This window comes from Onthophagus taurus, chromosome 7 (genome assembly GCF_036711975.1).
Source record: "Onthophagus taurus isolate NC chromosome 7, IU_Otau_3.0, whole genome shotgun sequence".
NCBI lineage: Eukaryota > Metazoa > Arthropoda > Insecta > Coleoptera > Scarabaeidae > Onthophagus > Onthophagus taurus.
Window position 1 is genome coordinate 15,449,369 of NC_091972.1, and position 16,799 is coordinate 15,466,167.

General features: G+C 33.5%; 1 protein-coding gene across 1 annotated transcript in view; it reads right to left on the reverse strand.

The window, feature by feature from the left end:
* Positions 1–16,799, reverse strand: part of LOC111425481 (sodium-dependent dopamine transporter-like) — a 32,763-nt gene that overhangs the window by 10,866 nt on the left and 5,098 nt on the right. The window lies entirely within an intron of this gene.

Genomic DNA, 16,799 nt, shown 5'->3' on the forward strand with positions numbered 1-16,799 from the left:
TTCGACAAAGAGTTTTAACGCGGTGACGGGCGTCTCCATTAAAGGGTCGAAAGTTGTGACGCTCTCCACGCGCAAGGTTTTTATTGCGTACGGCGTCGTAGCCGACAACGACGCGATCTGACGCTATAATGCAATTACATGTAAATGAATATCGGCTTCCTTTCCAGGTATTCCAATATCGGGCACCTGATAGGAATGACGGGCTCCGTCACCAATAAAGACGGACGAGCCGCCCGCGACGCCCCCAAGAATGTCCTCCTTCTGTATGGAACTCGAAGAATTTTACGCGTTTCCACTTTCGACCCTGTGATCGAAACTCACGACATATCCAAGTGGAATCGAATCGAGTCGATTTCAGTTTTACTTTTAAAAAGGATTACATTCAATGCGTTTAAAACGATTTCAGAAGGGCGAATTTTATTTCCGTTTTAAGAGTTCTGCATTATGAATTCCTGAATAAAAATCATATCGATATATTAAAAATCATATTTTCCGTGCAAAACTCATAATTAATTATTATATCAGGCTACCCAATGAAAACACTTCATAAATTCTCTTTTTTGAAGAGTTTAATGGTAATGGTTTGATAGACACTTACAATGAGTTATAAAGCGCAGGTGGAAAATATTCAAGTTCTTGTACTTACAAAGATTGTTTTAGATAATGGTGGTATACAGCGCCCTTCGTACCTGTTGCATAAAATATGTACGTCCAATATAGACGAATTAGTGGAAAATCGTAGTCTAAAATATTACATCATGTTATTCATGGATCATGAATAATTTATAACCCCACATAGTTGTAATGATTATAATTGGTCTCTCAATAAAATTCCTAAATCTTTTTTGCATTGAGAGTAAATAAAAATTAATTGGTGTATTACTGAAGCAAGTCGCCGAGATTTCAATGTATTAATGTGCGAATTACAAAAGTAACAGGAATCTTGTATTTTCATTGTTACCTGATTGATCGCAAAATAATTTCTTTTTAGAAAATTAAAAAAAAAAAAGATTTGTGATTAGAAAAGAAATGAAATGTGCTAGGGAGCTACAAGAATGCAAGTTGTAAGTAGCAAGCAAAATGCTGCTGATGATCTTCATCTATCTGGAAGTCGAAATTTTAAGCAATCGCAACCTATACAAATAGGCACAAAACCAGATCTAAAATATGACGCGATAATTCTAGTGCTAAGCTACGGAACAGACTAGAGCAGAAACATAGAGAATAAAGCAGAAACATAGAGAATAAAGCAGAAACATAGAGAATAAAGCAAAAACGTAGAGAATAAGGTAAAAACACAGAGAATAACGCAAAAACTAAGAAGGGTAAAGATGAACTTCCTCAGATCGATCGCAGGGCAAACAAACAAGGCGATAAGGGAGAGATGCAAAAAGATCACCGAAGAGATGGAGCAATCGTAGCAATCATCATTTGTTGATCTTCAACTATCTGGAAATCGAAATTTCAAGCGATTGCAACCTATACAAGGAAGCACAAAACCAGATCTAAGCTATGACGCGATAGTTCAGCCAGTACTAAACTACGGAACAGAGACTAGAGCAGAAACATAGAGAATAAAGGAGAAACACAGGGAATAAAGCAGAAACAGAGAATAAAGCAGAAACACAGAGAATATAACAAAAACATAGAGAATAAGGCAAAAACACAGAGAATAAAGCAAAAACTAAGAATGGTAAAGATGAACTTCCTCAGATCGATCGCAGGGCAAACAAACAAGGCGATAAGGGAGAGATGCAAAAAGATCACCGAAGAGATGGAGCAATCGTAGCAATCATCATTTGTTGATCTTCAACTATCTGGAAAACGAAATTTCAAGCGATTGCTACCTATACAAGGAGGCGCAAAGCCAGGTGACAAAAGCATTCAAGATCGCAGAGGCAAGCAAGTAGAGAGTAACCTCAAAATATACGACGTGATAATTCAGCCAGTGCAACCTACGGAACTGACACCAGAGCAGAAACACGGAGAATAAAGCAGAAACTAAGAAAGGTAAAGATGAACTTCCTGAGATCGATCCCAGGATAAACAAACAAGGCGATAAGGGAGAGATGCAAAAAGATCACCGAAGAGATGGTGCAATCGTAGCAATCATCATTTGTTGATCTTCAACTATCTGGAAGTCGAAATTTCAAGCGATCGCAACCTATACAAGGAGGCACAAAACCAGATCTAAGCTATGACGCGATAGTTCAGCCAGTACTAATGTACGGAACAGAGACTAGAGCAGAAACATAGAGAATAAAGGAGAAACATAGGGAATAAAGCAAAAACACAGATAATAAAGCAAAAACTAAGAACGGTAAAGATGAACTTCCTCAGATTAATCGCAGGGCAAACAAACAAGGCAATAAGGGAGAGATGCAAAGAGGTCACCGAAGAGATGGAGCAATCGTAGCAATCATCATTTGTTGATCTACCTATACAAGGAGGCGCAAAACCAGGTGACAAAAGCATTAAAGATTGCAGAGGCAAGCAAGTAGAGAGTAACCTCAAAATACACGACGTGAGAGAATAAAGCAGAAACTAAGAAAGGTAAAGATGAACTTCCTGAGATCGATCCCAGGATAAATAATCAAGGCATTAAGAGAGGCATACAGGATATTGGCAGATGGGTCAAGAAAGGTAACGCTAATGGAGTTAACATGGCGAAAGACAGAATAGCCAAAATAAGCAAACGCAATCGACTCGCGAGGAAAAGGACACCAAAAAGATCGCCGAAGAGATGGGAGTAATCGTAGCAATCATTATTCATTGACTAACAAAAGAAAACCTAAAACAAAATTAGATAGAATCAATACCGATAAACAAGTACGATAAAATCAAACTTTAGATAATTGTACGCAATTATAATTTGTTAATATTGATGATGAAAAAGAAGAAAATCATAATCTCCCATTTGGATAAGAAGTTAAATGATTTGGAGAAGTACTCAAGGATTAACCGTTCACTACTTCTACTGCAACAAAAATCTACAAATAAAAATCTATACGAAGTTAGGTCCCAATTTTTCGCACCTCTAAATATACAGGGATTTATATGTACAGTATTTTGAACAAGAGAACCTCTTAACCGATTTTGACGATCAATACCTCATTCGAAAGCTTAATCCTTAACCAATGCAATGATGGTAATGCCCGATACGAAATATCTTTCGAATTCCGCTAAAACGCAAAATACTACGAAAATAAAGCGAAAATGACCTTTTTAAGTGGTGATAATTCGTATTCTCGATTGTCAGGATCTATGCCTCTCAAAATGTGCTTTTTAAAACTGCCTTCTGCGATAAAATTCACTTATTTTAACATTCGTTCCTTGGTCGCTATAATTTCAGATGTTAAGGATTTAATTGTCGATAAGAACAAATTGATACTGGTGTATTATAATTAACTTCACAAAATATTTGCCGATATCGAGTACCTTGACATTGCAGTAGTCGATACAGCAAATCTAGGTAAAACTACTTACTAAGGAGTGACTTTGAATTGTTACCCATTTGGAAAGGTAAAACTTTTAGTATTTCTGACAACATTGAAAATACTGATTCTATTCAAAAAATCAATATTTCGCTATCACGCTTGTGATAGATATCTTATAAGGATAAACAACTTTCAACGTTCTGTCTCAGGTTATTAATAGGCTGTTCTTTTCTCTAGCCTTTGATGTGGAACTTTTTCGAGCTACACAATTTATTAAAACTTAATCAAGTTGGATATACATATAACACAGCGTGTGGTGATCCCTGGGTGGTTTGAGCAACTCATTGCTGGTGCCAACCTCGAGTAAAGGAGGAGGGTTGGCAGGACTCGAAAGCACCAGATATCGACGACATAAACAATGAGCTTATTGAGTATGGAGAAACAATACTGCTACAACAGCACACTAGAGTTACTATCCCTATATTCAAAAAGGCATCAAACTATAGAGTCAGAATGTGGTGAGATGAGTGCGATTCAGGCGACGGGATACTTTGGGCGAATGGACCATGCCAAAAAAGTCAGACACCAAGCTAGTTGGACGTCATGGTCACAGGAAGTTTAAAAATAGAAAAATCAGGACGTCATCCTATTAGAAGTGGAAGATGAAGAGTTGAATGTGATGCCATGTGATTCCTTCCTATCCCGAAAGGCAGAAATCCCACTGAACTAAAAGAGCTATGCCCATCAGTATCTTAAAAGTCACCTCTAAGATTGTAGAGAAGAGTGTTGTTGTCAGGATTTAGAATCATATTTGATTGAATGAGAGGAATGTGATGGCCCTCATCCTTATCGATTTTTTATAGGCCTTCGATGTCATCTAATATACCATAATATTGTTTTCAGTGCTTAATTACATTGGCTTCTCTTCATTAGCAATTGATTTTTAAAAAATCGTTTCCTAGATTTTGGAAATTCTAATTGTAAATTTTGCGAATCTCTGTCCCAACCTTAAGCATTATAGAACCCTCATATATCTTGACGACATTCAACTATAACTTGGTTTTATTGTGAATAACTTAGAAACATTGTTAAAGGCTTCCATCATCGTGTTTGAATTATCAAGTCTTCGGTTTGCGATACCATGACTATGTACTTCAATGTATGATTTACACCCTTATACCTCTAGAATTCTACATAGATGGCTCAAGTTTTAGTTCAAGTTTATTGTCTATGCTCGCACTAATACTCATACTAACACTAATACTAAAACTCTGCTTTCGGGGAACGACTGTTTTAATTTGTAATTATTTAATATTATTTATTTCATAATCAATTATGTAAATTTATACTTTTTTTAATAAAAAATAGAGTCTTTAATCAGCCCACAATGACTTCGCAAACAGAGCGAACTCGAGATACTTATCACTCTTAGGAAAAGTTTCTCAGAATAGAATATTGACCCTTAATCTAAGTTTCTAGATAAAACTCTCACTTCAATATTTTCCCTGAATTCACTCATAAATTAAACTTCTAAATTATGTTATATGATAGAAAAAATTGACTTAAATAAATTTTTTAGTCTATGTCGTTAATGAATTGATGATAGTTATAAATGTCTTAATGACTCATTTTATTGGTATCTTCTGGTAATAAATAAAACGAATCATTACAAAGTTAAGATTAAAAAAATTGGTCTTAAATACCAAAGAATTACAGTGTAATTGAAAAACATTTAAATGTAGGTATTCAAACAATTTTCAAATCAATTAATCAATTAAATACATCGATTAGACTTTATTGACGTACTGAAAAAAAAACTGGAAACAAAATGCATTCTCTCGTGACCAATTCAATACTTAAGTGTGTAAATGATAGGATCGTCTCAACAATTATCAACAAAGAATATGCTAATCAAACCGAACAATATGATAAATTTTATAATAGATACACAAAGTAATGATGTGCATATGCAATTTCCTATATAAACAGAATTCGATAACGTCATCAACTACGTTGATGAATTACCTAGTGGTTCCAAAAACTTGAAATGGAAAAGTTAAATCGAGTGTACGGAACCAAATTAACCTATGCAGCTCGATTAGTTTCTGCTTGCGTCACCGTTGGAGGGTAATCCACCCTAATTAACGCCCTCGTTAAGGCCGAAACGATTAGCCGCGGCGAATATTTTAATCGCCTTGATTAATCCAATAACACTTTCGGTTTACAGGGTGAAATTGCCAAGCCCGAAATGATGTCGTCGTTGCCCCGCCAGGACGGTAATCATTGCGAAAACGATATCAAAATTAAATTTTTAATTATTGCATACTATTACTACGATTAATTTTAATCTAAATCTTTGGACCCATTAAATGTTGCTGCAAATATTAATTTTATCCTTGCAGACTTCACGCTTCATCATCCCCATAAACATAAATTTAGCGCAGTGAAGTCTGGGATCCTAAGTGACCAAGGCATGGTTTTCGAGAGTCATGTCTTGAAGATTTTGATCATGTTAATAATACATATCATCTGGGGTGGTTAAAGGTAACTTTTCCAGCAATTTTTCAGCATCAGTTTTCAAGAATTATGTACATGATTCCTTTTAGACGATGTGAATAGAAAACGACTTCAATGAGTATATCGCAAATTTCATCACAACACACATTAACAGCAAATAGATGAAGAAAGCTTTGAGATGAGAATTTTCGGCAGACTATTGTTATTGAGTAAAGATAGTCATGAAAAAATAAAATTATTGGGAGAAGTTAAAGATAAGTTAATTAAAATTTCCTTCGATCTCCTTCCTGAAGATACTACACTTGTTAATCATGATAAGGATGCATTTCCTGTCGCTGCAATATTTGTTATACTTTGATATGTCCAACACTGAGAAGTATGAAAAATCTTCGTGAACTAACTATTGGACTTTTGAAGTTTTACACACTGTGGCTTGGGAATTTTCGGCAGACCATAGATATGTATGTGGTCGTTATGGAATGAAGACAGGTTCATCAGTAAATAACATTTTTGGGATAAGTTAACGATAAGCTAAATGTCTAAATCTCCTTCGATCTCCTTCCAGAAGATATTCCACTTCTTGAACATGATAAGGATGCATTTCCTGTCGATGTAATGTTTGCTATACTTTGATATTTCCAACACTGAGGAGTATGAAAAATCTTCCTGAACTAACGATTGGACCTTTGAAGTTTAACACGCAGTGGGATGAGAATTATCGTCAGACCATAGGAATGTACGTGGATGTTATCGAATAAAGATGGCTTCATCAGTCAATAAGATTTTTGGGATAAGTTAACGATAAGGTAAATGTCTAAATCTCCTTCGATCTCCTTCCTGAAAATACTACACTTGTTAAACATGTTAAGAACGCATTTCTTGTCGATGCAATATTTGTTATACTTTGATACATCCAATACTGAGAAGTATGAAAAATCTTCGAGAACTAACGATTGGACTTTTGAAATTTAACACACAATGGGATGAGAATAATCGGCAGACCATAGGAATGTACGTGGTTGTTATCGAGTAAAGATAGTTTCATCAGTAAATAACATTTTTGGGATAAGTTAACGATAAGCTAAATGTCTAAGGTCCATTACTACCATCTTTTAGTTAAATTTATCTTATAGATAAACACATCTACTAGCCAATCAGCGCGTAAAATAGCCGTAACCATGGCAATAATCCCTTAGATAGCTTAATCAGAAGATGGTAGTAACGAGCCTAAGGCCCACTTTTACCACCTCTTGATAAATTACCATGGTTACAGTGGTTTTAAGCGCTCTCATTGGCTAAGAACGCCAATTTATCAATCGGATAAATTTATCAAGAGGTAGTAAAAGTGGGCCTAAATCTCGTTCGATCTCCTTCCTGAAGATACTACACTTGTTAAACATGATAAGGATGCATTTCTTGTCGATGCAATATTTGTTATACTTTGATACATACAATACTGAGAAGTATGAAAAATCTTCGTGAACTAACGATTCGACTTTTGAAATTTAACACACTGTGGTTGTTATGGAATGAAGATAGGTGCTTCAGTAAATAACATTTTTGGGATAAGCTAAATGTCTAAATCTCCATCGATCTCCTTCCTAAAAGTACGACACTTGTTGAACATGATAAGGTTGCATTTCTTGTCGATGCAGCGTTTGTTATACTTTGTAAATTCTGCTAGAACTTACTAGAATTACATAGAAAACACGTCCAACATTCGGAAATTTTAGTTATAAAAACCCTTTTTCTAGAAAATCTTTTCACAGTTAATGTGAAATAGAGGAAACTACATTTTTTGGAGTACGATTGAAAATCGTTTTTTTGATAAATTGTTTCGCACAAAATTTTGATAAATATTATACAAGTGTATGTTGGGAAATAAAATAAATAGAATTCAATATAAAAATCGAGTGATTTCAGGATTCATATAAATATGATGTAAATAATAATAGAGCGTTGAATAAATAATGTTATTCGGCCGATTAAAATTTTATAAGTGCCTTATATTTGAATTGTTAAATACTCATTCATAACTTTTTTTAATTACTGAAAATCATCATTAGATTATTAATTGCTAAAGTTTTATTGAGGTTTATTAAATTTTTTGTTATTATTAAAGTTTCTTAAATTATTTCACTTTTACATTATTCCAGTTATCATCTCGTTTAACACACACAAGTATCGATGTCTAAATTTTGTCGACGGACGTCGATATGTCCACCCGTAAATGGATACCATTAATTTCCTCCCGGCTCTTAATTGACTCTCCTGCGGTACGGACGAGTTATTTTGAAAGCAATTAATATCTTGACGAGCGCAGCTTCGCCTCGAAGCTTTTAATACCGAGACGACCATACCGCATCGGACGAGGATAAGAGCTTTGTACTTTCCCACTTGTTTACGCCAAGGTACTTATTACAGGGGCTCCTCAATAATGAAAAACAGCACTAAATTCAGTTGACTTTAAAGTAAATAATTTACTTAGAAAACATTAAATAGCAATATTAAGTACTATTTTTTTTTCAATCTAATTATGAAATTAAATAACTTAAGAACTAATGACTATGGAAAAAATTAAAACGGATGACTTCTAGTTTTTTATTTCAAATTTTCCAAGCCTCTGGTGTAATCACGTTATGATTACTGCGTAATTGACCGCGTCCCGTTAATAGAGTACCCCTTCACCAGCGGACAAATGAAATTTCCCAGCACAAGAATGCGCTATTTTCGTTATTAAAACCGTGCGAATTGTTACAGGAGGGAAAAATTCGCCATTCACGAGGGATTCAAAATAAGCTCCACCGAGACCATCGTCCTTCAACTAACGTGTAATACCACAAAATTGATGCCATTATCCTGGTCGTACCATCATGTTAACACATCATATTATTATCTACTAAACGTTTTTTTTAATGATATGTACCACCATAAAGATAACAATTAATTTCCTTTTTTGCGACCACAACTCGTAAAAATAATTTTCACAGCTCTAATTGTTTTCCCGGGGCTGTTTCTTCCATTATTTCTAGCCGGGGCAAGGCCTGAAGGGCCATTACAAAGGCATTCCTGTGAATCCCGTGGGACTGAGTGGATGACTCTCGACGGGGACTGCACATTATCGGATTCCAGGACGCCGATATTACTGAAAGATATGTCATGATACGTATTTCTGGTTCTACGCGAAGACATTACAAACAGGTGGATATGTTTTTTAGTGGTTGTTATCGTAAACAGTTTCAATAAAATGGAAGAATGAATTAGAAAAATAAAAAAGATACAAACTCTTTTCATAAGAATTATAGCATAGACACATTTCACAAATTGTATGATACAGCATCTAAGTTGCAAAAGAATTCTGTATGGCATAGAATATTAACGATTTAAATGTTATAAATAGATAGTTAAAATATGATTAATTTTATGAAATATCGTACTAAAATTAATTAACAAAAACTGATTGTAAAAACAACATTTAATGTGTCACTTTTGTTGTGATGTGTGATATGATTTGCATGTTACGATGTAAACGCAAATATTACGAGGTCAACTTGAGATATCAAGATCGGGTGTACGTTTTCTTGTTAAAATTAATGCAATTTTCATTATTTACTAAGAAACGCTGACAAAGCAAGGGATTAAAACGATAAGCTAGAATTGTGCCAAATTTTAAATTGATACAATAAAAAAGTTTGGGGTTAATAAAACAAATTCACATAAATAATAAAATAATTAAAAAAGTAAAAATAAATAGCATAAACAAAATCACTAAGGTAATGTAGAGCATTCAATTTCAAGTCAAAATAAAATAATAAGTTAATTTCCGGCTGGCTTTTATTATCTAGAGACAGAAAACTTGCGAATGTCGATTGGAAAATTATTATCACGTATCTTTATTCTAAATGAGGCTGTTTTGGAAAAATATGATGGTGTTATAAAGAGTTGTTAAATCCAATTTCTTGATATTTTACGACATGGTATAAGTAAAGTACAACAGCGTCTACAGTAAAATTGATTGGCAGATTGTCAGTATTATCTTTATCTTCATACGATCTTTGTTATTCATTTCGACGTGGAATTGTTGGTTATACCTACCTGAAATTAAACTAGTACTTCTGTTCGGTGTCTATCTTTGTCGTTTCAAATAGAATCGCAGAGAAGATTCTTTTGCCTTCACCTTTAAAGAGTTTAGCCACTTCATACTAGATCGGCGTGTTATTAGTCTAATTAAGTTTTATTCTTAGTATAGTGGTTCCTCACCAAGATAGTTGCAGGCAACTCGTCCATTGCAGCAATATTCATTACTAAGCAGCTTCAACAAATCATCAAGCTGACGATTTTAGAGTATGCCGATGACATACTGATCAAGTGCCACACAGTTCCGAGAGTAAAGATAGCCTTAAGATGTACTACGTCCTCATTTAAACGAAGAGGACTGCCACTTAATTCCAGAATGTTCAATCAACACGCACGCAAAGACTATATTTTACATCAATAGTATTTCCGGTGAATAGCAGGCGCTAAGTTATGTTCAGCAACTCAAACCCTACTTAAAGGTGTAGAAGACTCCGCCCTCAACCTCTCCATCTCCATCAGACCACTCGCGTTATAAGCGACATATTAGAACCTATGGACACTCCGATTAAAGGGGGTGGTTTGAACCTACAATAATTGAAAGTATATGTTCCCTGCATTATCATGGCAACAAATATGGCTTTGCAAGCATAGTGGCTGACAGATGCAGTGTTGTCAATCCAAAGAGAGTCAAAAAATATTCTCACAATTGTCTACTCCGTACAGTAGAAAAACATACAATATTCGTCCTACGTGGAGTCAGAGCTGCCCTCCTTCGTGCTAACATGACATCCCCTAAAGAGATTCACTCACACAACATCGAGGTGCTGAAATGACATACTGCAGACTTATCTGTGCGACTTAAACCTCTCTCACCATGTCATAGAGAGTATTCTACGAAAAGACTGTTGTTAGAAAACACTCCGGCTCGAGTTCGTTCTTGTATGTTTCAGAAAAGTATTCAAGCTTCAAATGGTACAATTCCTTATCCTTAACTTAATAAAGCACTCGCTACAGTGTTATTGACTTGGTTATCTTTTGTTGACTATTTGTTATTGCTCCAATGTTGTGTTAATTCTTATTACTTACCATTATCATGTTCTATTCCATCGACTCAGTTGTAGATATGGTATTACTATACGATGAATGTAAATACAATTTGCAAGAAATACATGTTATTCGGAGTGATTTCTGCAATGAAAGCAGCCAAATCTTATAATATTGAATGCTGTTCAAAAATTTCACAATGCTATATCTTTTTTCATAATTTTAATAGATCTTAATCTACCAAAGATTATAAGAACAACAGCTCTCATTTCTTTTGGGTTTTGTGCATCATTATCGTTATTTTCTGTTTATTGCGGTACATGCAAAGAAGCTGCATTGGTTCAATGCTGCTGTTGTTCTCAGTTTTTGGTTGTTGTTCTTCCGTTGACTGGGGTTCTTGTTCTGACGACATATTTTTTCAATTCTTATAAATGTTTGGTTTAGTAAATTTAGTTTAAGATTTCTTTGACGAAAAATAGATAGATGAAATATATGATGAATATTGTTTGCGAATTTCAACATCGAGAGTAATTTTGTTGCGATTATTAAAATGCTGTTAGACGTTTCGGATGATATGTTGCAACCTTCTTCAGAAATAATTTCTACAATATCGCTTCAATACAGACTTTGACTTTGTATAACCATAGAGTTACTAGTTTTAAGTATATTCCCAAGTTCCAGGAAGTTTAATCTCGAATAGCTCGTTAAGTTAAGACTATACACTATCCTGATGATTCTTGCTTGATGTCTTCCTAAGATGTTGTCGCCTCCTGCATCTTTATCTTTGAAACTAGTTGAAAAAGGTATTGATTGGTTAAATGACATTGTATGGTTTTATCTCAAAAGTCTGCAATCATATATTTTTTCGTATATTGATCTTCCGAAAGGACAAATAAGTTTTCGTGAATTTGACATAGATTAATTATATCATTGATGGTCCTTGATTTAATTGGATTTTATAAAAACTGGATCCGGTTTCGTGATTAACACCATGATTTGGTGGTAAGAAAAAGGCGCTTCAAGCGGATTAAAGTTTTGAAGAGTATAGCTCTCCGAATTCTGCTTAGTTACACATAGATTCTCTAAATATTAAAGATAAAGAACCTTCTTTACAATTTTAACACGTATTGTAGGGAAATTGTTAGACCGAAACGTCCGAAAATATTTGATCACTCAGGAAATCCATAGATTGGCAGTCATTATTACTTCAATGTATAGGAGAAATTTCACCTTTCAGCTAGTCTTACAGTTTTATTTTCCTTACTACCTACAGTTAGTGTGCCTGCTTTTCTTCAAATTGCGTCTTTTGAATGAATCTCAACATCACATCTTTTTACTACTTTGTAGATGTGACGTTTTTCAAATCATTAAAACTGTACTTTCTCTTGGCAAAACGTTTAAAACAATATCCTGTTATAGTTGATACAGGTATTGGTGTAATACTTACAAACTCGTCGAGGTGGTTTAAGGTTGTTTTATGTTAAACCCCGCTGATATTGATGGCAACACAGCTGCAAAAATGGTTCTTCTACATACTTTCTTTACTGATTGTTCTTCTTAGATTTCTGATGTTGTCCGAGATCTTGTCCTATAGGTAGTGATTGGTTGAGAAAGGTTGGCAAAAATATTAAAATCGTATTTGTACTTGATGACGGCATGAGGCAAATAAATTCGAGTCTTCTCTGCTGCTGATGTTTCACTGGCTTTATCAAAAAATTCAGTTATTAGTCGTTGCGATCCTGTCTTGGTGAAGGTCATACATAATTTTCTGTAATAGAAAAATGTAATAACCCATTTTTTTTACCAATTCCAGCCCTTTATTACATCTGAATTTAGAACAAAATCGTTTTCTTCATTACTATTAGTGGGATTATTAGTGGATAACTATTGGAAATTGCTTTGCTTTTTACCACTTATTTTAAAACCTAGTCATGAGTATATTCTCAATCTTAGCAAGTTCCTGAGGATTTGCCTTTAATTTTTATGTTATGAAAAGCGTGTCTTATCACGCAGAAAATTTAATCTCTCTGTTTGCTTGATTGAAAGACAAACTGCTTAGCTCTCTTTCGCAACTAGCCTTTTATTCTGTGTCATATTTTCCATTCATATTAGCAGAGCCGTTTCCATTTTTCCCTTGACAATATCTCTCCTTGTATATGATGATGATTTCTCCTTGCTTTTCCTCCTTCCAGAACATGCCAACTAAATCAATTACATTTTTCTTTTGATTGTTGATGAGTTATGTGAAATTTTACAAAGGGTGTTAAAAAATACTTTGGTTGAACTCACCATATACTTTTAATCTGCCGTCTGTAAAACAGAATAAACTACGTAACGTAGAACTTATGTAAATTAACCTTCTTTAAATGCGATATCAAACTAATAAAAGAACATGAAAAAACTACATACATTTATCTATCAATTTTGCACAGCAAAATACAAGTACGTACTCTTAATCCGTCTCGCGAATTGTGTGGCGTGCGTGTATCGAGTTGTGGAGTTCCCCGTTGTTTATGTATGTATACAACTGATGCAACTACATAATACCAAAAACCGTGCAAAATCGAAATGAACGTATGAAAACAGAATTAGGTGTACTTGCAATTAATTATAAAAATTGGTTGTAACATTAAGTGCATCGTTCGAATAAAACAACAAAATGTTTTGTAATAATACTCTACCTATTAAATGCATCTCTTTTAATCCACAAATTAAACAAATTGATAAATACATAAACAATATTAATAACGTTTTATTATTAAAAAAAAAACGCCATATTCGATGATTACTTACTTAGCTTTACGAATTTCTAGTAACCCTTAACTAGTCGAAAATGTTTTAGAACAACATGTAACTGCATTAATGCGCTTACACAAATGATAGCTGACTGATTCAAATTCAATGCGTAGTCGAATTTGAACTTACAATTAGTTATTATATACGTATTTGATTAAACACTGAAATGTGTGTATTAAATAGTGAAAAGTTTTCTAAAAATATCGTTAAGGTTGATGAATCGATAAAAAATAAATTAAAATAACAAATATTAAAAATTAACATAATATCATAGTTATAAATATATCAAACAGCTTCTCAATAATTTATTAATACGTCATCAAACAAAAAATGATAACCTCACTAAAAAGTAATAAAAATTTATGAAAGCAATTTAAAATACAAGATATTACATCATTTCCAGCAATGTTCCCTCTTCCTATTGATATTTCACCCAATAAAACGTTAACGAGTCCTAACAACTTCCGTTTGCTCCTGCGATTTTATGACATTTTACGATTTCACAACCATACTCTATATTTCCCGTGATTTTCTAAAAAATATCACGCTTAGAAAATTGAATATTTCAAATGGTTCATGTTAAAAATCGAAAGGCGCGTTAAAACATTAGGGACAAAACGCGCACTTCACTTCACAAATGTATAGCATTGACCTTTGACAGACAAATTGAAAGTTATTTGTGTTGTAGCATAGAAGCAACAGGCTGTGCGAATCGAAGAATCGTAGTAGAACAAGACGAAACTGCTTTTAACAAAGTCACATGACGAATACTTTTTCAAGTTCATTGTTATTCTTTATTTCGAATTTATTTTGTTCCCATAAATCGCGTCCAAAGTTGATTCAAAGACGTGATTAAAACGGCAATAAATCAAACTGTAAGCGCATTCATTATAAAGGCTTTTAAAAGATTTTTAGAGGACGTAACAATTAGTAATTTTCTAAACGATTAATAACCAATTTAAGCATTTGCATTCCAACTTGAACAAAAATGTGTTTTAAATGATTAAGAGATTTACTTTTATCATCGACTCAAATCGATATGGTTCGTTTTGAATATGATTATCTTAAATAGGTGCTTGGATCGATTGGAAATAGCTCGTGTAATTAACTTTTATGCCAATTTACTTCATCGTCATGAAATTGGTCATTATAAAGGCAGAAAGATATGGAACAATTTGATTTTTAATACAAAAATGTTCGAAAAATAATTTTATAAAAGGTTAAATACTGAATTGATTAACTCGTATTAGATAATTTGATTTAAAGTACATGTTTTGCGGTAATCGCAATTGATTTATATCGTTGAGAGGATATAACTATTTTCAGTAAGCACGCACAATTAATTATCTAATTGTCTATGCGAATAGATACATTCGCGATTTTATGGGTTAATAATTGACTTTAGTTCAAGTTATAATCAGTTAATCGTTCACTAAAATAGATCAATTTGAGCTTGTCATAAATTTCATTAATAGATTACATAATTGGATGAGTAATAAACAAAATGATTCGGCGAAATAATTCCTGCAATAAATAGATTTATTCTTTGAAAACCCTTTCGTAGATTCGGTGACTAATCAAAAATCTCGCCTAATTAAGTTTAAATCGATCTTAACTTCTCGTTTAGAAGACAAATTTTGGTTTAGCGTGTCCCAATCGTGTTGTTTTTCATTAAAAAGCGCACCACTAACAAAAATTGAAACTTCAATCATACTTAGTGCAATAATTTCTTACAAATGATGGTGGCTATGATGGAATCAGTTTGTTTCTTATACATGCAACTTTCGCGTATACTGAAAATTGCTCCATCGATTTTTTTTTTTCATTTCACACTGCTTCCAACCGCAGAAGGGAGACTTTAAAACCCTCACGCGGTTATTAAACCCGTCAAGATTCACAGCGACTAAAGACACATTTTGATCTTTTATCAGAGATTATTTTTTTTTTAAACAAGCGAAAGTGAACCATATTTTGTATCACTACGACTACTTTAATTCTATAAATATTGAAATACATAGATTATCTTATAAACACAAACAGAAAACGTAATACATGTTTTATTTAAAATCTCAATGTCACACTAACGTAGTAATGTAAGTAGTTTTGCTGTCGAGTAAATCTGCCAGGTTAGTTATTTTAAATAAGCATAACGGAAGGTTTCTGGACCTTTGAAGTGGGGCCAATTTTTGAATTTTCGAACAGTTTTTTTGAATTCGAAAGCAAACAAAAAAAAAGAATGACACGTGCCAGCCTAGTTGAAAGTTTTCGTGAAACCGATGATGCTTTTAAACGGTTCATTTGTCTTCACTTCAAAACTGACATGTTAAATAGTTTCAAAACATATCAACAAGATGAATGAAACGATTTTTCAAAAAAAATTTTAAGAAAAACATGTGTGTTAAGTTTTGGATTAATTTAATTATACATTGTTTTCAATACGATTTCTTCATTTTAATTATCACTGATTGCCTTTGATCTAAAATAACGGAGAGATCCTTATTTAGGTTTATAGTCATTTTTCAAAATTACGTAATTTTTTACTTGCAATGATTTTTCCATCCACCTTTTCTAAGCGAAAACGATATATTTCCATTGGTATACTTGGTTATACATGCATTGACCAATTATATAGGCTGGCTAGGTTCCATTATACAGGGTGATTCTCTTCAAATTCAGCAAACTTCAGAAGGTGTCTACCTTTCTTTGTGAGTTATTAAACAAGTCTACGAAAATGATAACCACATAACAAAAATACCTCATATGTAACTGAAAGGATTCTGAAACTTTTTGTCTCTTCAAAATTCCAACAAAACCGAATAGGTTTTAAGAAAAAAGTTAATAAATCAGCCATTAACGATTAAGTTGTGAAATGAAGGTTTGAATGCTATTTAATGAAAAATATATAGATGATCCACATGGTCAGTTTGA